We start from the raw sequence: 23,081 nt of genomic DNA, 5'->3' as shown, positions 1-23,081 counted from the left end.
TTTCTTGCCTGGTTTTACTTTGCAGAGGAAAATGATAGAAAAAAAGTGAGGAGAGAGGTAAGCCAAGAGGGAAGGGAATTCTGAAAGGAGCTGAAAAGATAATGAGCAGGGCAGTGGAGATGTGAAGGTGAAAATTTTTTTTTTAACATTTTTTATTGATTTATAATCATTTTACAATGTTGTGTCAAATTCCAGTGTAGAGCACAATTTTTCAGTTATACATGAACATATATATATATTCATTGTCACATTTTTTTCACTGTGAGCTACCATAAGATCCTGTATATATTTCCCTGTGCTATACAGTGTAATCTTGTTTATCTATTCTACAATTTTGGAATCCCAGTCTATCTCTTCCCACCCCCCGCCCCCTTGGCAACCACAAGTTTGTGTTCTATGTCTGTGAGTCTATTTCTGTTTTGTATTTATGCTTTGTTTGTTTTTTGTGAAGGTGAAAATTGAAAAGCTGACTGTCACAGTGATTGTGTCTCTTGCTGCTGGTTGGAGTCCTGGTCCCGGTTTAAGGCCTGTGGCGCTTACTGTTGAAATGTGATTGACTTTAAGCTTTTCATGGTGTTTGGGGTCATCTCCCTTCTACAGTGATCCCTAACCGTTAATAGATTCTTTCTGCTATGGTGAGAAACATGACTGGAAGAAAAAGAGAAAACGGGAATCGGCGAACTTTTGGTGTCCCTTTCTAGAAGTGACCAGGTTAGCTTGAAGAGCCACTCAAGCCACCTGCATGTCCACATTCCGTTGAAATCCACCTGCTTTGCTGTGAAGAGTTCTCGGACTCAACAAGTGCTTTGTCAGCTGCAAATGGCGAACAGCGCTATGTCAACTGTAAATGGCAAATATTCTCCACCTTGTGTGCAAGCAGTTCTGTCACCAAGAGTTTTTTGTTTCACTTTCTACAGTTTCTATTGTGGATTCTTGAAAGCAGTTCTTACCACAGCTTCAATATGTAAGTTGCCTTGAAATCTGAAGTTAAGAGGACTCTGTTAAATACATGTTTAAGGAAATTCATTTGGCATTGAGATAAAAGTGACTCCAGTGGAGATTTTCTTTTGTACATTATAAGAAAAGTCAACATGGAGTTATGCAAGGAATGCATTCTTAGGTCATGTGTGTCTAAGAAAGTAAGCAAATAAACATCTTCTTTTTTGTGTGCGAAAGGGAGGAAATGCTGTTTATTGGCACATTGCAACTACGCTCAATTTCTGTGAATCCATTTTGCAGGAAAGCCATCATCTAGTGAAATGATTAGGCAGAATTTTGGATCCCAACTCCTTTTTATATTTAGGTGGTTTTCTCCAAGGACAGAACTTCTGATAATGTTAGATTCACACGCATGTGTGCTTGTGTGTATACACGCACCCATACACACTCACATGTGTATACCCCACTGGATTCTTGAGATGCTAATGTAGAGAAGAGTGTCAGAAGCCTGATGCCTTTGGAAAGGACTTAGGAAAAGGTTCAAAAGAGACTAATTTTCAACAAAAATCCTGTGATTCTGTGAGGCACTGAATGCCTACAGAATAAAAGCACAACTCTGAGGTTTCAGTAGATCTTTCCAACCTCATAATTATCAGAATCCCATGAGCACATATGGGCACAGAATTTTCATTAGTTTTTGTAAATAACCAAACCAGAATGCATGTAAGTTTCATAAAAAGACAAAAAAAAAATCTCAGACTTTACTCAATTCATTTGTGATATTTAAAAATGATTTTCAGAAAGGGATGTACATTTATACTTATAAAAAAGGAGTAAATAAGAGGGGAAAGGTCATCTGTTTAATCATTTGTACAAGTGTGATGTCATTTACCAAAATGAATTTTCAGCAATAATACTGGATTAAAAGAAAATTAGTATTTTTTAAACCAATGTTTTAGCGAACTGCTGGTAGCGGAAACACCCGATTCTAATTGGCTTCAGCAAGGAGGAAATTAATTTTCTCGTGTAACAAGTAGTCCAGAGGTGGGGGTGGGTGGGTGTGCTCCAGATGTCACAGCTGGGGGCTCTGGCTCCAGCTCTGGCTTCTCTGGGGTTCTCCTGCCTTAGGCACTTAGCAGGCTGGCCACAGGGCTTCCAGCTCCTTAGCCAGATGCAGCAAAGCTAGAGACAGAAAGGTCTCTTCCGGCAGTTCGTTCTTGGGAGCGAGGCAGACTTCCCCGAGGTCCTGCTAGCACAGCTGCACCAGCTTCAGGTTTTTTTTTTTAATTTAAACTTCTATTTAATGATTTTTTTCTACAGTGAATGATTTTTTTATGTTTTAACTTTTTCTAAAACATTTTTTTATTGAGTTATAGTCATTTTACAATGTTGTGTCAAATTCCAGTGTAGAGCACAATTTTTCAGTTATACATGAACATACGTACATTCATTGTCACATTTTTTTTCGCTAGGAGCTACCACAAGACCTTGTATATATTTCCCTGTGCTGTACAGTATAATCTTGTTTGTCTGTATTTAGTCCTTCCTCGAGTCTCAGAGTCAGCCCTGCCGTACAAGGTCAGTCCACTCTACTCGTAAGGGAAACTGAACGACAGATGCACTGATGGTCCCATTTGGTATTCAGGGTTCACACTTGAACTGAGGGCATCTTCTGAAGTGTGCAGGTGAGGGACAGACACCCGGACAGAGTTGGGGCTTTGCTAGCCGGGGTTAAGGAGGAGTGGATGTTGGGGAGGCAGCTGGAGGTATCTGCCTTGGTAAACAGAAAATGAGAGAAAAGAATAGATTTTTGAAAAAGATTATGAAATGTGTTTATCAAATGAAACCTTCGGTTTTCTAGGTTACTTTAAAAAAATAATAATCTATTTTTGTAAAGAGAAGATACATTTGGCTAAAAGATACGAATTTATTTTAAAAAATTTTCCCAAATCAAGCAATTATCCAGGAATTCCTGTGTTGCATCTGGCATAGGGTTGGGGTTGCACCTCATTTGATCTCCATCACCATGAATAATGGTGTCTGAGTCCATCGCTGACACTCATCTTTGAACTTTTTAGGATAACCACTGCTGTCCTTGTTAAATCTCATGAGTTAATATCCTGAAGAAGTACAAGTATTTAGACTTGCACTAGCTTTTGAAAAAGCCCCTAGTACTGTACTTTAAAGAGGGATTGGCAGTTTAGATCAGTAAATGAGGAGGATGTTATTATTTCTTCAGGGACCTTCTGCAGCATGTGGAGTTTTGACAAAGCCTTGGGGTCTCCGATCATTGTCAGTACAGTGGTAATGGTCACGGCCATCCTTTATTCATCACCTGCATGCTCTGCCAGACCTCGTGCTTGATAGGCAGTTTGTCCATCATTAATTTCCTTTAAAAGGAGAAAGCCTGACTTGGCCCAGGCTCCCCATCCTACAAGTGGAGCAGACGGGATGTGAAAACTGGGTCTGTCCGGTCCTGAAGCCCACATTTCTGATCTGTCGTGCTTCTTCAAGGGAAGAAAGATGAGAAAGCAGCAGTTTTGTTCTCTATTGCTGGAAAGATGCTGGACCAAATCCTTAGTCAATATGCTCCAAGATGCCTTTCAGTCGCAATGTAGAACAAAAACTGTAGTATTTTCATTGCACAGGTGTTAAAGGAAGTTCTTTGCCCTGCCTTCCTCCCAGTTTATTCTTCCCAGACAAGTGGGTTATCCTGTTAAAGCATGAGGCAGCTATATCCCTGCTCTGCTGAGAACCGTCCCGGGGCCTCATGGCTCCCCCTGAGTAGAAGCTAACATGGCAGGGGGCCTGCTGGCCCTCCGCCTTCTCTGTCCCCGCCCTGCTCTGCCCTCTGACGTCGTCTCCTCCTAATCTTCTCTTCCTTGCCTCTGCGCCTTGCTCCCTCCTCATTGCTGTTCCTCAGTGCACCAGCCTCCTCTTGGTTTCTGGGACTTTGCTCTGAGATGTGTCTGTCCTGGCCGGCTCCTCCACTAGGAAGCTGCAGACCTCATTCCTTCCTGTCTTTCAGGCCTTCACTTAATCATCTCCAGGACGACTTCGCTCACCTCCATCCTCCACAGCACTCCCTCATCTTTGCTTTTTCTCGCTTTTCTTCCTAGGAGTTTTCAGGGTTTTGCATCCATCCTGTACATTGATTTGCATGATGTCTGTTTTTTCCTCTAAGAGGTTTTGTCTGTTTTGTGTATTGCAAGACCCCAGGTGCCAAGAATGGGGCCTGACACACCGTGGAGTCTTCCTAAATTCTGTTGGCCAGTTGAATGAGTTGAGTGATTCATCCATAGATTAGCGCCCTGGTTGTGGTCAAGCACGTGAACTGCAGAGACAGTCACAGGACGTGGCATTACTCAAGTGGAAAGCCTCCTTTAGATGTTTCCACCAGGTTAGTGGTGTCCAGTCATTTTCTTTGACCAAGAGTGAATCAGAGTGTTGAGTTTTGTTCAGCAAGTTGACTCTGGTTTTCCTCCAAACATGGGACCTAGATGTAATTCTCAACTGCGAGAAAAATTCCCAGCCTAACTGACTTGAAGTATTTCAGAAGCTTTGAAGACAGTCACCCAGAAGCCAGAGCCGGTGACTGTGCAGACTCAGAGACGCACTCATGATAGTATTGACGCTTCTGTAGTTTGCATGCTGCTGCTTGCAGATGATAAGCCAAGTGAAGGCAGAACTTCATATGGAATTAGTATTGTTTTTGCTACCCCGTCAGCATGGTGACAGGCAAAGAATAGAGGACTAAGTCAGGCTAACCAACATTCAGCAAGGAGAGAGAACAAGTAATCCTCCCACGCCAGACTGGATTGGAGATGCACGTGGTGCTGGTAGTCACCAGCTTTGAGGAATGAGGCCTTTGCACGTTCAGTATCTCGAGTAGTTTCCATCATTTAAAAAACATTTCTCTGACCATGGGCCAGGTACTGTGCTTGGTGCTGGAAATACACTGATACGTAACAGTATAAGATGCCTGTCTTCAGTGGAGCTTCCAGACAAATCGGGAAAGCAGATATTTAACCAGAACTTCCATAAATAAATAATTAAAGAGCCCTGATCAAGATTCTGGAGAAAAAGAACAAAAACAGGTAGAGTGAGAGAGTGACTGTGGGAGACGCCAGGGTGGATCTCTCGTAGAAACTTACCCCTAAGCTTTGATCTTTGAGTAGGTGTGAGTCCTGCTTTCAGGAGGCTATTTGGTAGTTTCACTAGCCACAGCCACAGGGAGCATCAAACGTCAGATCTCTGTAGCAGGCTACACAATATGGGGATGTTCCATGAGATTCAAAGGTTACTTAGAGAATGACTGTTTATATGAGGCTAACAGTGTTGCTTAGAGCATCAGGATTCTGTCGGATGGAGGGTGTGTGTGCAAACAGCACGTGTGACCAGGATATCTAGGCAGCAGCTATATGATAAGGTAAAGGGTGGTGGCGGCTGTAATCTCTGTGGCCAGAGAATAAGCAAATATTGATGTGGGACTTTAAACTATGGCAGTGCTAGGAAATTCGAGGAGATAAGAGGAGCAGTAGAGGTGGATAATACTTTTGGATTAAGCTTCAAATAGTGAGTCTTGTATAAAGTTCAGCTATTCAGCTGCATAAATAAATAGGAAAAAAGTCTTCATGTCTTGTCGAGATAAGAGTTCATTTAAATTTGGATGGAATGACAGCTGGTTTTAAAAAATTCTCCTTGCACTAGTCTGGCAACACCCTGTTGCTCACAGTGTTTACACTCTGGAGGTTAACCCCTTGTACTTGTTGATCATGTGACATATTTAAATGGCATACAATTGTCCTTTACTCTGTGGAATAGGAGTTCTTGCAAAAATGACTGCTCACGATGAATTCTTGAGCTTTCTCCACTATGTAGGGTGACATGGGTTTCCATAGGAGGAAAACCACACCAAACCGAAACTCTGCACAGATTCTTTTGAGAACCATTTCGGAGCAGGTGGTTTGTGTCCATGCCATAGAATTGCCTGCTCTGTGCCCTCCAAAGCAGATTTTCTCAACATGTGGAAGGAAACCCTGCTTCAGAGCATCTGCACCAGACTCCCCTGGGATGCTTCTGCTAAAACAGCAGATTCCTGCAATGTCGTGTATGCTTCTGAATACAAAACTCTAGGATCCAGATGGGGGTTAACATTGTAGCTTGGTTCCCACCAGTCCTCAGGCCCGTGTGATTAGCAGGACTTCATCCCACATATTTCAGCATTATTGTGATAATTCTGTGGTGGCAGAGCGCATCAGAAGCTGAAACAAGTCCACTCCAGGGCTCCAGCCTATACTTACAAATACTATCTAAAAAGTTACTCACAGCTGGGTCTTTTCACATTTTGACCCAATTTCTTTTCAGAATAGACCTCTTAATTTACCTGCCCATTCTCCATGGGTCATGTTGTTTGAGAAGTGATGATATGTGAAGGGCATTTTTTTTTTCATGGTGTTAAAAAAAGATATTTTACGACAATAAAGGCGTATTAATTTGTAAAAGAGTTCTAAAGAAAATACAAATAAAATGAATTTACCTTTTTTTAAGAGTCTCATATTTTCCAAGGACTTGGTTAATGATTTCATCACCTCCACAGGCACTTAATAATGATCACAGTTACACAGGTAATTCACCTGAGAGTCAACCCCTTCCTTTTGGTGCCCTGCTTGGCTACCTGACTGCTTGGTCTACTGTTGTTTTTAAATGTTTCCTCCAAAATTCTGTTTGCATGTATGACAGTGATCCAGTATGCTTTTTGAGGGGAGGGAAATCATCTTTGCATAAAAGGATAAAAGGTTAGTTCTTTTATTTCTTTATCACCCAGTGCTAAGCGAAATGACTGATAAGGCACGGGGATCCTGCTGTCCCTGAGGTGTCTGGGACTGGGCTTTCTCTGAGACACAGTAAGTTCAGACTGTGACTTCCCAGGAAAAGATCTCCTCTACTAAGAGAGCAGACTAGAGTGAATGGTCATTGGAGTCCCCAAATTCTCCTTAATGATGCCAAAGCCAAGGTCAACGTGACAGCGATGCTGATTTTACCTGCACAGGTCGCTAATACATTTGCTGTGCATTTCCACACAATGCAAGAAAACCAGCCCGGACCAGCTGCTCATAAATCAGCCAAAGCCAATGCTGCAAGCAGAGTACGCAGCCACCGGCTATGAGGAGTAGCAACTCTTTAGAGAGGCCCAGGGCCACAGCAGTTCTCTCAGGTACACTGGAGAAGGGGTGGAGACATCTCCCCACAGGCTGAGAACTGAAATGTGGTAGAGACAGACACCTGGAAGCTACCCAGAGAGGAATTTGGATGGGAATAAACAGAGCCACAGCCACATGGTCCCTGACAGCAGCATGAACTGGCTGCTAATAGGTCAGCCCTCTTATATGAGAACCTTTAAAAAATGATGCATTTGCTTTCTGTGAAAGTCTAATGTTGATGTTCAGCACTCCATAAATACCACCTGAATGTCGTTACCATACATGAGTTCATATTATCATATAGAATTAGCTGCTAAGTTAAAAACACGGTGCCTATTTCTACGTAGGAAGTGTCTGCAGTCCCTTCAGTCTTTTCTGCATCAGTACAGCGGAGTGCTGGGTAGTGTATCTGCAGAAGTCAAGCCCTGGCACATTATACAGGTACTAGTTAGAGAGCCATTTATGTATTTTCTTTATGATGAGTCTTCGGAAAACTTTTCTCTTAGTAACACGTGTATTGCCTTTGGCTTTTTTTTTTTTTTTTTTTTTGAACACAGAATTAAACATTGGATCCAAGTAGAGGATTCACTAATGAAAATGCATTTTTCACAATTGTGCAATGAATATTTGATGGCATTTTTGTTACCTTGAAATGTTAAGGTGCTATAAATACTGTCACAGAAGGTTTCCAGTAAGTTTACATGACTTCTCAGGAAGGGCTCAGGTTTGTCTGTATGATAATTCGAGGGTAAGACTGTAGTCTCCCTCTCCCTGGTGTCCTATGTGTCTCTTATGTTCTACACCCCATAAAAAGGTGTAGAGTTTTCATGTGAAAAATTCCTATGGGGTTTCTGCAGCCCATAATTCCATTAGCATAATTGATTAGTCTTTAACCTGCTCACTTCTTAGATAAGAGGATTCACTTCGTGTGTGTGTGTGCGCGCGCATTTTCCCAGCATCAGCAAATGGTTCCCTGTTTTTTTTTAAAACAGTGTGGGTCAGAAGTGGAATTTGAGCCCACGCCTCCTCATGAAGACCAGAATCATTTCCTTTTTGTAAAATTCTTTCTGAAAATAGTGATATTGCTTTGCTAAAAATGTTCTGTAGAAAAGACTTTCCATAAGCACATAGACAGACACGATGAGTGTGTATGAAATGCCACCAGTAACGGTGGTCACACTGTGCAGAAGCTGTGTGCGCTTTCTGTGCCAGGAGTGACCACTGGGTTCTTAAGATGTCAGCCTGGGATGGCCTGGATGTGGCCCAGCCTCCGGAGAGACTTTTCTACCTTAGGAGGCTGAATGCAGAAGCATAACACTCTCCTCGAAGCTATCAAATCAGTTAATTGTTGGGTTAATAATTCCGTGACTTGTAATCACTCTTATGGATGGTTAGGTAGTTAACTACCCATATGGAAGTGATGTGGAATTATAATCAAGGTAAAATAGAGCAGCAGAGTAAAAGCAGAGTTTTCTGGTGTCTGAGCTATAGGAAAAGAGAGTTCTGGGGCAATGATGAAAACCTTGTGAATAAATTCTTGCAAAGTACTCAGTAGCTTTTCCTTAAGACGAGGGATATGAGAAACAACCATGAAACATGAGAAATGAGATTTAAGATAAGATTGGCCAAAGGGATGAGTATTTTAAGACCATTTTCATCCATTGGACTTTCAGTTGACTACAAAACAGAACATACAACCCTGGGAGTGGACGGCCAGCCATGAATTTACCTGATTCACAGTAAATGTAACTTCTCTGCCTCTTGCTCCACACTTGCGTGGATCTGACTTGGCCTGGGGTGCAGTGCCCATCGCCAGCTCCTGCACCAGTGCTTCTGGCAGGGCCCTCCTGTAGGACAGGGTCTTGTCAGTTGCCTCCTACAGCGGCCGTGCACAGGTGTATGTTAAAGTGAATTTCTGAAATGGTTCAAAGCATCACCTTTATAAACAAAAGGACTAATTTTATTTTCTTCTCTCTTCCTTTCTTTTGATGATTAAAAGAGAGAGCATTTTAAGTGCTCACTGTTTTTCTTCTGTCTTGACTGAGTACTTGTTACTTGGCAGAATATTGGCAGTAAGTAGAAATGCAGAGTAAGCTTAACATTAACCTTATGAAGAAACAGTGGAAGGCCAAGAAAGAAAAGGCTTACTAATAATACTGCAAACTAATATAATTAAATACGGAAAATTTCATGCGTTTAGATGGTGGTCTAGATCCTAACACCTCACCACTCACTCTCAAACAGAAGCTATTTTTGTAAGCACGTAGGAGTCTAGTAATACCATTTTGGCGTGAAATCATTTTAAGTTTACATCACTGATATAGCATGGATCAAGCAAGTGCAAGCAAATTAGAGACTTCAGATTTTAGATCTAAAATCCATATAACTGAATCTTGAAATATTGCCATGGTTTTGGAGAAGAAATTTTAGTGACACCACGTTTCCGTGCATGATTCTTACGTATGTTCAACATGTAGGAGTATTCATCGTCCAGAATTCTAGAATTCATAATTTTGTAATCATCTTATAGAGTGATTCATATAAAGCCTTTCTTTCTCTCTTTTTAAAAACAATACATTTCATTAACTTATGAAGTATGGATTTTTCCCCCCTTTTACTAGTAAAGTGGTGTCTTTTGGAATGACTTCTTAATTGTCCATGGTAAGGAATGTATTGCTTGTTGAAACATTGTAATGTACTGAGGTCTAGTTCAGAATTATAATCAAAGAACGGTCCTTACAACAAAATCTTCCAGAGAGTCAAACTGTAAAAAAATTCTGTAGTAACATTGTATTTTTTTGTCTAGCATTACGTGTCTTGTCTTCTTTCCTTGAGTTTTATTACTAGATTTTAAATAATACCTGCCTGCCCCCTCACTCTCCTGTTTCTTCCCAGGACCTGAATAAATACAGCTTGATGCCCACTCTTTATTTATCGTAGCTAATTTAGAGACACCTGCTGCTGGACATCGTGAGATCTGGTGTTAGTAAGCATCAGGGACTTACCTGGTTGCATTATGCTTATCATTCTGTTTCGTCTTCACAGCACCCCTGCAAAAGAGGTGTGTTAGGCCTATTCATGGATTTGGAATCAGAGATTCAGAGAGCTTCAGTAAATCTCCCAAGGCTACAAGGAAAGTTGTTTTTGTAGGATTTAAACTCAGCTTTGTCTCACCCCCAAACCAGTGTTCTATCTACTGTGCAACATTACTTCTCCTATAACTTTTGCCTATTTCAGGTATTGATTTGTCTCCTGGAATAAGCAGTATTCTCTCTGCTAGGTATTATGACCTATTTTCTATTTTGTAACATTGCCAAGTACATAATTTAAGACTCTGTGTGTGTTTTTTTTTTTATTGTTTGTCTATATATTGTTTTTTAAAGCAAATAAACACTAACAAAAATTAGGTAGCCAAGAAGGTAAATCACATAAGCCAGCCTGCACATAGGAAAAAAAAAAAGAAAAGAAAAAGTAGCCATGCTGAGTGAGTCATCTCTTTACCTGGTGTCATCTCTCCCCTTGGACATACACTTTAGAGTATTTGGGCCTCAGGGGTGCTTTTTATTGGCTTAATTGTTTAGCTCAATAACTGTTCCCTTGCGTGTTTGCAGTAATGTGCACTTCTCTTATTAGATAGTATTCAGGTCATACAAAAGTAGTTTGTTGTTTTTTTTTAATTGAAGTATAGTCAATTTACAATGCTGTGTTAGTCTCTGGTGTACAGCATAGTTCAGCTATGCACACACATATATATTCTTTTTCATTATAGGATATTATATAGTACTAAATATTGTTCCTTGTGTTATATATAGTAGGACCTTGTTATTTTTTTTATATAAACTAGTCAATATCTGCAAATCCCATACTCCTAATTTACCCCTCCCCTTCCCCCTCCCCCAGTAACCGTAAGTTTGTTTTCTGTGTCTGTGAGTCTGTTTCTGTCTTATAAATAAGTACATTTGTGTCCTTTAAGAGTCCACATACGAGTGATGTCATATGGTATTTTTCTTTGTCTGGCTTACTCCACTTAGCATGGCAATCTCCAGGTCCATCCATATTGCTGCAAATGGCATTATGTCATTCTTTTTTATGGCTGAGTAATTGAAGGTAGTTTTGATTTTTTAAAAGAAGCACATGGACACAAATATTGACTAGGTCAGGTAGATGATCAAATAGTTGTTATATATGGTTTAAAAATGTGAAAGTAAAAACAAACTAAAAAGTGTGGTGTATATAATTTTGAGCATTTACTGGAGTGTAAGAAAAGAGAATCCGTTTGACCCTGAGGTCTAGCCAGGTTCACTGACCTAGGATTCTGTTTCCTTCTCAAGGAGTTGAGCACTGCTGTTGGTTCTGCAGGAAGTGATATCTGCATAATCATGATGTTGTAAATGTAGCTAAATAGTTTGTTGATTAGTCTCCACAGAAGCCAAGGAAGATGTAATATAAGGAGAGGCGTGGGAACCTCCCCAAATTTAAAAACCTGGCAGTGCAAAGAAGTGGAAGAGCTGACATCCATGGTTGGATGGCAAGAGGGAAAGAGAGGTGATAGGAGTGGATGTTGGATGCTAATTTCCTTCTCTTCCGTGGTGGGATGTCAAGAAATACTGCATGGTACTGTTGAAATGAGAAAGAGCTAACTGATTGAGGAACTAAAAATAGCACAATCAAGAAAACTAGGGAAGAATTAGAGGTGAAAGAAGAGTGAATGAGGTATATATGAGAGAGGCAGGAAGTAAGTCAGTCAGTAGGTTCCATCTGAGATTAACAAATCAAGAAGAGATATAAGCCTATCATTTAGTTAAGCTGACAACCAAAGAAGGATTGTAAAAACAATAAATAGAAGGGACTGGAAATGGGGTATATGGGTCCAGAGACACTAACTTACCACTTATTACCATCTAATTCTATTTGCAGCAATTTAACTGTATATATATTACTTTTTAAATAATTTAAGAAAATGGAAGAATTTCAGTAGTTGGGGTTGTGCAGTGTCAGAAGTAACTTTCCAGGTGTCCTGTGACATCACTGCTATTCCCAGGCTACCCGGTACTGCTGTCGCCAATGGTGGAGGGCTCTAGTTTCCAAAAAATTGGGCCAATGCTAAGTGTGGGGGGGGTGATAGATAACTTACACCCACAACCCCTTTCAAGTATTCGGTGTTGTCATGGTTGGTTCCTGATCAAAATGTGGCCAAAACCCCACCACCCTTCCTCAAAGGTGCAAAGTGGAAGACTTTTCCCACCAGAGCCGGGAAAGCCCAGCACCTGTGCTCACTAAGGCTCCTGCAGCCTCCGAATCCTGCTTCCTAGTCTGGGATGCTGTAGCCATTCTGGAGAAGAGATGCCTGCATTGGCTTTATTTTCTCTGGTCTGAGGAGTGGCTGAGCTTCAGGGCACCGACTTCCTTCCAGGAACTTCCTGCGAGGGGAAATTTTGACTTTTCTGCGTGAACACTCCAAATGCCTGTGGGCTGAACAATGGCTGCAGCATTGTTTTTCAAGAAGGGGGTTGGGTTTTTTTGACCTTGAGAAGCGTGGATTGTTGTGTTCATGGCGCCTCCAGGTGGGCGGTCAAGGAAGGGCGTATTGGTGGGGTAGGAGCCGTGGGAAAAGGATGCCTTAGTTGTGCCGTTTTTGCTTTTAGCCTTAGTCTGTGTGGTTCCGGGGACAGCAGTGCACTAATGAGGTTTGGGTGGGGAAAGGAGTCCGAGGAAGGAACTAGTGCCATCAGGGAGTTAGTGCCAACAGCTGAAGGATGCACCCTGGCTTAGGAGATTGTGTAAATAGATGCCTTTATCCAGTGTGTCCCTTTTTTGCCTCTTTCCAGCCAAATTTCTAAATAATCCCCATCTTTGGAGATAAAAAGAAATAAAACAGGGTATACTCTTGAGGTTCCCCTGGCAGCTGGAAATCCTGTGTAATAAATGCAGTTGCAGATTCCTCTGTCGGAACTTGATTTGCTGTGGGTTTAGTCCAGGGCTGCAGAGGCAAGTGGCACGGCGGTTGAGGCAGGTGGTTTTAAATGAGTGGTGCCGTCTGGGTGGGGACTTTGGCAGACGGCAGCCTCACGGCTCATCGAAGCTGCTGTTCTGCTTCAAATGTTGTCACGTACGGAGAGCAGGCTTAGGGTTGCCAGAGCTTCCAGTTTTTCAGGAAAAACAAGGAATCTGGATACTTATGTGAAATCTTATGGACTTTAAATGTTGCCCTAATTTAAAAAAAAATGAAAACTACTGCCTAGACTTTAAAAATCAGCCTGTTGAGTGAATAAAAGCTGTGGGCCACCAGTATTTTCCTCTGGTTAGGACTCTGACTCCCATCTCCAAATTGTTCTTCTGCCTTGGTTGTTCAAAACAAGCTGCACGTCTGCTGGGCACTTTGTTATCATTCCATCTTGTCCTCAGAGCAATTTAGAGGACTCTCTCGTTCTGCAGAAAATACTATAGATTCGAGGTGGTGAAAAAGTGAAAACAGTGGATGTAAGTAAGAATGAAATCAGATGTGCACGGGTGTGAGCATTTCAGTGAGGCGCAGGTTGGGCAGCTTGCTTATTAACACAGAGGCCTTATCAGCTGTGCAGTTTGCGGTGTCCTTAAAACAAGTTGTTACCAGAAGCATGGTTCTCACTGAAGTCAAGCTCAGAGGATACGTTCAGAAGGGTCCTCAAAGGAACACACTGAATCATACAAGAGGCAAGACCCTCATAGCAATGTGAGTTTTATAAGACTTCTTTCTGTTGCCTTCTATTAAAAATCTGGTAACATTTTACACTAAAGTATAGTTTGGGATTGAGATCCTGAGGAGGACTGGGCTGTAGGTAAAAACCTTCTAATGGTCTAACTTAAGCTAGTGGGGAGCCAGGCTGGAGGTAGAGGATGAAATGGTTAGGGAGACAAGTTGTTTAGAGCCCAGTCTCGGGAAATAGCCGGGGTTTGAATCCTAATACCATCCCAGACTAGCGGTGGAACCCTGTTGAAGTTGCTTTATTTTTCTAAACCTCAGTTTCCTCATCTATAAAATGGGGGTGGTTATATAATGGGATACTGTCATAGGACAGTTGTGTAGCTTAACTGGTTTAGTTTGAATATAGCACTCGCAGTTCCTGGTACCCAGTAAGCTTTCTGTAAATGTGATGAGTTAGAGAAATTGCTAGCAGGGGGAACGTAATTGTCAAAATAATTAAATGTGGCTGTTCAAGATTTAGTTACAGGACTTAAATGTTTTTGTTTGCCAGAATTAAAAAAAAATCCATTTTATCCCTGCTTATCAAAAATGATTTAAGTACCTATGTACAAACTATTTTGTAAGGTTCTGTAGGGTGGTCCCTGCCGTCGGGGAAGTTGTGTTTTGGTTAACAAGAGGAATGTGCACTAACAGTACAAAGCAGGGTGCACCAAGGGCCATCCCAGCGAGGCTGTAGCCGTTCAGAGAGGGGTGGACACGGTGGGCTGCTGCCAAAGTCAGGTTTCACAGAGAGTGGCTGACAATTATTTTGGGGCTAGATTTTTATAGTTGGGATAATTCCAAACACCGTACAAGAATATTTTCAGCTGTGTAAAAAGTACAATGAGGAGTTACCTGAGTACTTTTATATGCATCAGCAGAGGAGAGAGTGGAACAACAGCAATTAGCTACGCTTTACAATTTATATTAATTAAACTGTATCCTGGGTAATTGAGGTTGGGCCATCATATGCATATTTGATCATGACAGGAACCGCTTTTGGCTGGCTTTGGGGTGTGCAGAGGGATGGAAATCTATCAGTAGGCAAGGTGCTGGGCAGCCCGGCATTCAGATTAAAAATGCAGGCCCTGGAGCAGAGCCCCTGAGATCTTTGGGATGTTAGGCAGCCTCAGTTTCTTCTTCTCTAAACTAGGGTGTGATTGTGCTGGTGTAATTCATAAGGCATGCTGGAGTGATTTACACAAGTAAGTATCTTTGAAGTGCTTACAACAGGGTCTGGCAAAGGCAAGTGCGCATGTGTTCGTTATTATCATGGGTCCCTCTTAGAACAATCAGTATTAACGTTTTAAAGACTGCTGTCTGGTCAGGCTTGGGTATGCAGCCTGGAGTTTCAGAACAGAACCCAGCTGCCTGTGCACAGGATAGACGTTCCTAACTTCATGGCGGGCACTCTGGACCTCATGAGCTCCATGGCTGTGGAAACAGAGGGGGGAGTTGGGAGAGTCCCTGCTTCGGACCCAGAAGTTGAGAGCTTAGCCCCAGCCTCAGCTGCAGCTTGCTTGTTCTGTGAGACATACTAAGTTCTTCAGGCTCTTAAAGTTTCTTATCTGCATCTATAAAACAGGCCTCACTTCTTGCTCCCAAGGTATGCTGAATTTCCATCCACTTGGAAAGCACTGGGGGGAGGTAATGGTTGGAAAGTGGGTGGGTGAATGGGTGAATGAATTATATTCTAAAACGCTATTAAAAATGAAAGGAGATGAAAATGCAACTACTAGATATTATTGATATGATGTTAGGTTTTCATAGGAATCCAAATATATAGCATTCATTGTGTGAGAAAATTAAATTTTACTGTATTATCTTATAATAGTCCCCAAAAGACTTTCATCAATTGCTCAGTTTTTATGTTTCCTGGAAATCTTTAATACTGAGCATGAAACCCAGAAATTGCGTTCAGTAGGTTCCTCTCCACCTACTCACTGCCCCCTCCTTTCCAACAGGGAATTGACTTGAATCTCAGTGTGCATTTGAACTCTTCCTACCGGAGGTCTGTTCTCTGTGCCGACAGCCCTCTCCCATACCCGTGAGTGGCTCCGCATACATCTGGCTTCTGAGGCCTCCTTTTTGGGGGAGTTGCTCTGCCTCGAGGGGTCATTTAGAGAGAAAGCTGTATGCTGGCTGCATATAAAAATACGCAGCAGCCTTCAGAGCTGCACACACAGGCCGAGGAGAGCGGTCTTGCAGCAGAGCCAGGCACTCAGCCCACTTGTGTCTGAAAATGCGTGGATGATGTCATGACTTCTCTTTTGGAGCAGTTCATGTTTTTCTTAAAGAAAAAATTTTGAACATTCTCACACATTTATTCTTCAGATGAAATTTAGAATCATTTTGTCAACTTCTTAAAAAAAAAAGTCCCATTGGTATTTTCAGTGTGATTGCACTAAATATATAGATTAATCTGGGAAAACTTACACTTTAACAATCCAGGAACGTGGTATGCCTTCTCCTTTTTTACCTCAGTAAGTGAAAGATGGTACTTTTATTTATGTAGGCGCTACACGTTTCCTGTTAAATTTATTTCTAGATATTTTATATTTTGTTTTTGATGTCTGTAGTGAATAGGCTGTTCTTAAATTATATCTTGTAACTGGTGTTTGCTGATTATAGAAAGCTGTTGATCTTGTACATTTATAAGCGGGTTTCCGAAGCCCATTTACTGAATTGCCTGAAAATGGGAACTGATGTCACCTGCATTCGTTCTGCTCATGAACACAGGAAAAGAGTATGAGGAACTTACACATTTTTACTTTATTCTCTGTTAGATTCTGAAGTGCACCCTGAATCTTCATGTTTATTCACTGTTGTATTCCCAGCACCTACCTGGGGATTCACCCTGGTACATACTCGATAAATATTTGTGGACTATTTATTAACTTTCTTAATTCTGTGGTTACAGAATTTTTCAGTTGTTTCTCTTGTCTTTTTAAAGAAAAGCAATTATATTATCCCTAAATCATAATAATTTTGTCTCCTGTCTGGTTTTTGTTTCTTTCGTTTTAATTCTTAGTATTTTGCTAGAACTTCCAGTATGACATTCAGTGATACATCATAGTAGGCATCCTGTTTTTGGTCCTGAATTTAAGGAGAATACTGTTAGTGTTTTACTGGTGAGAATTTGAGGAAGATTTTGTAAAAATTGCATTAAAAGATAGTTACTTCTGTTCTTGGTTCACTAGAATTATTTTGTTTTAAAATGAGGAATAAAGTCAGTACATGTATATTGAGATGATTATTTGATTGCCTGACTTTGTGGTAACTTATTTCTCTATATAGTCTAATATTAAAGTATTCTTGAATTGCTAGAATAATCCCTGTTCTAATTATTACTGAATTTAATTTGCTCTTCTTTATGATTTTGTCTCTTCATAAATTGACTTTCTTCAGTATTTTTTGTTTTGCTAGCCCAGTAAAATGGATTAAATTTTTTTCCACTTCTTTCTATGCTATGGTAGAATTTAAATCATATTGGTCCTCGAAGGTTTGGCAGAACTCACCTGTAAAACTGACACCAATGACAGCCTTTTATTTCTTTTTCTTTTTTTCCCCTATTACTTACTACTGTGCATATATTATAGGAAGAACATTTAGAATTTAACAGATGACCAGTAAGTAGACCAGTGCCATAAATTCCTACTCTCCAGTGAAAAGCACTCATAAAACTTTTGGTTTTTGTCCTTCTAATCATTTTTCCTGTGCATAAATATATACAAATATATATAAGTTACAGGTTATTTTAACAAATGTTATTCTACATGTTATTTTATAACACTTTGAACATCTTCCTATATCAGAATTAATCTGCATCATTTTTATGGACTGCATAGTATTTCATATATAAAAATACAATTATTTAGCCAATTCTCTATTAATGAATATTTAGATTGCTCCCATTCTTTATTATATAAAATGTTGAGCAATCATTTTGATATAGACACCTTTACTGAATTACCTGATTTTTCTCCCCTGAGGGAAAGTGCTACAAACATAATCACTAGATCAAAAGATAATGCATGTAATTAAGTATTTGTTTTGTCTAATTGTCTTCCAGAAATGTTCAGTTGACAGTGCATGAGGGTATCATTTACCTTTAACTGTCACAGATAAATTTGTAGAGGAAAATTACCTGCTGATAATTTAGCATGTGACCACAGGAGGGCTCATCTCCCTGGCTGGAGCAGAGGCGGAAAACCCCCGGTTTTGCAGGCACTGATGCCAACTGGTTAATCTAATTAACTGCATTGCACTTAGGAGCTTTGGGCGTTCAGGGTACGTGTGGTGCTGGCATGGAGCCAGGCCTCTGGCCACCAGTTGTACCCTCCTGTCCCTTTTACCTGCTCAAGGGCTGTGAACCGACATTTATTGTGTCTGCTTTGCCACTGTCCCTGCCTGGGGAATAGAAGAAAAAAACCAAAACCTTGGAGTAGCTCTTTAAAAATTACTTGATTTTTTTTTTTTTTGATGAAAGTTAAAATGTGTTATATAAGAAAAAAAGTTTAAGGCCTTCAAAAGTATGCAAAACAGAGATGGAAAATTTCAACCCTACTTTCCAGAAACAAATTGCTATTTGCAATTCGATATCTACCTCTTTCAGCTTTGGTTGCTGCTTGTTTTCTCTGCAGGAGCCTAAACTGGGGGGGCAGATGTCTTATCTTCTTGAGTTATGACAGCAGGGAAAGTAACACTGCCTGAAAAGGGGCTTTGCTTACTTTACCATGCTTAATTCCATGACATTTCTCCCACTAACATGCTACTTCGCACTTGGGGAATGATGAGAGAGTTTAAATAGCTTGCTCAAGATTGTTCACTAGTTAAGTGGCAGAGCAGGGGTTTGGACACAAGTCTGTTGCCATGATGCTCCATTTCCTGTTTCAGGGACCCTGTGTGTCTAAACCTGTGCTGATATGTAGCCATTAGGCACATTAGCAATTTACTGGAATTAATTAAAATTGAATAAAAATTAAAGATTTAGTCCCTTAAGTTGCACTACATTTCAAGTGCTCAATGGGCACACGTGGATAGTCACTACTGTAGAATGCAGATGAAGACCAGATGGATAAAGAACATTTGCATTATTGTAGAGAGTTCTATTTGTCAAAGATGGAATCACTGAAATGTGAAAAATCATACATAGGACATTTTTAAGTTCTATTCTAGCACATTAGTGGGCTTGTACACTCTAGATTTAGAAAGATAGCTCTGGAGGGGAGGGAGTTGCTCAAGAGGTAGAGCGCATGCTTAGCATGCAGAAAGTCCTGGGTTCAATCCCCAGCACCTCCTCTAAAAACAAGTAAACCTAATTACCTCCCCCTCCAAAAAACAAAACAAACAAACAAAAAAAAAAACCAACAAAGGAAAGATAGCTCTGGAAGACCTGCTTGTTTAAGAATTGGGGCAAACCTGCTAAGTTCAGAATTTGGAAATGAATTATTGATGACCTGTTACATTCTTAGCCTTATGCTAGGATTGGGATACAGATGTTCCAGGAAATGTGGTTTGGATGGATCTGAATGTGGAACATCCAGAATAAGAAAGTACTTCTTTTATCTTTTTTCCAGAAAAAAGGGAAGGTGATGTATTTCTTTTCCTAGTGTATAAACCTGAAGTCAGCAGGATGGGAATAGGGCGAATCTCTGCCAGTGCTTCTGAGGGGCTCCAATTGCACTCTTACGGGTGTGTGCACTTGGGCCTCCTGATGGCCGTGTGGTGAGTAGAGCTAGGGTAGGAGACTCATGTCCAGCACAGCGGTGATGCAGGTGGCAGCATGGAACTGAGCGTGGGGAGAGCAGACAGGAGGGGTCTGTGAGCATGTCAGCTTCCATCACAAAGTTCAAACTTTAGCCTGAGTTGTTCATGAAGAACTTGGCAGTGAGTTGGGGAGACAGGGGCGCTCGTCCTCTGTGCCTCTGAAACATGTGCTTGAGACAGAAGACACTACTTTTGCCTTACATTTAGTAGGTGTTCAGTGTGATACGTTCATGTATTAAAGCATAGAACTGCCTCAGGTCTCCTGGGAAATCCACAGACTTAACTGTTGATGTGGCCAGTGAGGACGCTAGAATGTTTTCCAGTGCTGCTGAAACTACTGAAAACCATTTTGCTGTGTGGTATTTAAACTCTTAGTATACTAGTAAAACTTGTGTCTACACACACACACACACACACACACACACACACACACACACAGTCTCTCTTCTGCCACTTTTCTCCTTCACCAGATATAGCATTGGACATTTCAGCTATTTATTGTCTCTCGTGGTCATCTACATTTTAGGACTTTTCTGTTTACAAGTTGGCCTTAATTTTATTCTTCGGTGTTAAACAGTCGTATCAGACTAATTGTATAGGGAGGCAAGATCTTGGGCAGTAAACAAGCGAATTCCTGAGTTTAAATTGGAAACTTTGATGGTTGCATTAACTTTCAGGCCAGCAGAAATTCTTAAATTGCTGCTTTATGGCCCTGGATAGTAATTCGGGTGTGTTAGGAAATTACAGGGCATCACAGGAGTGTGAAATCATTAAGAGAGCCACAGTTGTGTTTCCCACCTGCAGGTGGCAAGGCCAGGGGGAGCCTTTAGGGATTGAATAAGACTGAACGGGCTGCTTGGCTGCGTTAGGAAGAAATTACTCCATCTCCCAGTGCTTAGAAATAGCAGACCTGGGCAGCATAGACTAACCGAGCCTCAATAAGAATATATATTTTAATTTCTTTAGTAAGAAAATTCTGTCCTTTCGTGACTTGTCCATAATATTTTTATTTGGAGTAACATCTTGCACCCTGAAACCATGCATCACTGGGGAGAAGAATGCTGACCTCGCGTAGGTACAGATGCAAGTGGCATCACTTCCCTCAGGCTCTGTGAGGGGGGAATGGACTTGCCCACAGGAGGAGATTTCTCGTAAAGTCCCTGCACTTAGGAATTACTCACGCAGTCAGCTCTGGCTCTGGTTTCTCCTGAGTTCTCTTTAAGAGGCCCGGCATATTGGTGCAGTGCAAACAGTATGGTCTTTCCTTTGGTTTGCTACACTTCTGAATATTAATTTGGAATGAAGTGTAATTGAAGGCCAATTACATCTGATGGCCAGATCTATTAGAACAGAGCAGTGTTGTTGATTGGGAAATGGAAAGCATTGGAGATAGGGCTGGGAAATACATTAAATGCATTGAATGTCGCTGCCTTGTCTAATAGCCTAATTTAAATGACGTTTTCCTTTGCTGTTGCCTTAGGTTGTTTGACACGGACTTCAGAGTCCAAGAGGAAACAAGCTGTATGGTAAATGAAGGCTTAGACATTTTGATACATTTATTATCGTTGGTCTGAGAATTGGAAAACACCCAAAGGAAATCCTTAGTTTTTAATTCTTCTGCAGAGAAAAAGAGTAAAATAATTGATCCTTTGAATTTAGTGGTTCATTTAGCCTGTAAGGACTTAATTTTATGTGAAGTGGCCCTAAAATACTTTGTACTAAGCAAATGGAATCCTTGGTCACTTTGTTTCTGCCATTCTGTAGTTTCAGTTCTTTAGACATCTTTTTTAAAAAATTGAGATATAATTTACATAACATAAACACACCTTTTTAAAGTGCACAGTTTAGTGGTTTTTAGTATATTCACAGAGTTGGACAACCATTACCACCATCTAATTCCAGAATATCTTCATCATCCCAAAAAGAAACCTATACATACCCGCCGTCACTCTCCATCCCTCCCTCGCCCCTGCCCCTGATCACTGCTCCTCTACAGTCTCTGCCTACGGATTTGCCTGTTCTGGACTTTTTATATAAAAGGATCATATGACATGTGGCCTTTTGTGTCTGCCTTTGTTCACTTACCATGTTTTTAAGGCTTATCCGTGTCATAACATGTACAGAGTACTTCACAGCTTTTTATGGTGGCTACGAAGGGGTAACAGGGAGGCATTCTGAGCACGGAGAAGGCTGGAATGGGCATCTGCCCAGGAAACAGGGACCCAGATTTTGATGGAGAGGGGCTGGTTCTAGTCCCAGCAGGTGGCTGAAACCTAATAGTTGTGCGGGTGACATTCAAATATAAAAAGCTGCAGCCTGGGGACACGGCTCTTGGTGGTGTCGAGTGACCACAGTTGGCTTTGACCTGGGAGTAGAATCCTTCCCTCCACGTGGGAAGCTGCTGTGTGACTACCAGGGGTGTCAGCGTACCCGGGACGGGGGTGCTTCCCACTCTGCAGTTGCTGAGTTGCATCCTCTTCCCAAGAGGGGCTTATGGTTAACAAAGGTTCCCCACGTTTATTTTAAATTTCCTGTGAAGACACAAGTTTTGAAAAGCAGATGAAATTAAAAAGAAAAAAAAAACTGAGACAGAAAAGCCCATAGGGAGAATGATAAAGAATGAATCTGAAAGAAGCCATGAAAGAGGGAAGGGAGAAGCAGCTGACGGACTGACCGACCCGCCAGACCCAAGGCCAGAGAAGGACCCGGGGCGGAGCTGATGCTGGCTGTCGCAAGGCAGGGGGCAAGTCCGGCAGCGTGGGAGGAGGGCAAGGCCTTTGACCGCTGCTGAGAAAGCCTGTCCAGACACTGGCAAAGAACAGAGCGTTGGAGGGTGGTGGGGTCCACAGTCCATCGCTGGTGCCAGGGATTAGTGTTGGAAAACTGCGACATTTCAAGAGGCAGTTCTGCTGTCACAGACTGAATATCATTATTATCCACAAATTCATTATTTCTTCCTTCTCACGGGTCTCTTAGCTTGGAATTTCCTGACTTTATGATGGATCAAGTTTGTTTTCATGTTTGCTAATGTCCCATTTACTTTCCCTCGGGTGAAGTTTTGGCTATAGCAGTGTGTCTGCTGTAGTGAGGCGTTGCTGTAGTGAACCATGCCGAAGGAAAATGAATTTTACTCCTTTGGGGAACCGTAATTACCTTTAAAAAGTTTAACCTGTGCTTTGCAATGTCTTATAATCCTATTAGAAGAAAAACATACATAGCAAAATATTGTTTGTATGTAACGTGATCCCAGTAAAATATATTTTAGATAGGCCCTCATAGACTATTATAACATTTTGTAACAATAGCTTTTTTAATATATAATTGATAGTCACCTGCACATGTAAAATTTGATAAATTTTGTCATTTGTACACGTTACCGCCATCAAGATAAAGAAAATATTCGTGAAACCTAAAAGTTACCTGTTTCCCATTCTCCCAGCAGTTGT

The 23,081-nt window shown here is 41.2% G+C and overlaps 1 protein-coding gene across 1 annotated transcript in view; it reads left to right on the top strand.

Moving 5' to 3' along the window:
• The window catches only part of GNAQ (G protein subunit alpha q), a 261,133-nt gene that overhangs the window by 34,123 nt on the left and 203,929 nt on the right, over nucleotides 1-23,081 (top strand). The gene's annotated exons all lie outside the window — the stretch shown is intronic.

This window comes from Camelus ferus, chromosome 4, assembly GCF_009834535.1.
Source record: "Camelus ferus isolate YT-003-E chromosome 4, BCGSAC_Cfer_1.0, whole genome shotgun sequence".
Taxonomy (NCBI): domain Eukaryota; kingdom Metazoa; phylum Chordata; class Mammalia; order Artiodactyla; family Camelidae; genus Camelus; species Camelus ferus.
This window is presented reverse-complemented; position numbering and strand designations above follow the sequence as displayed.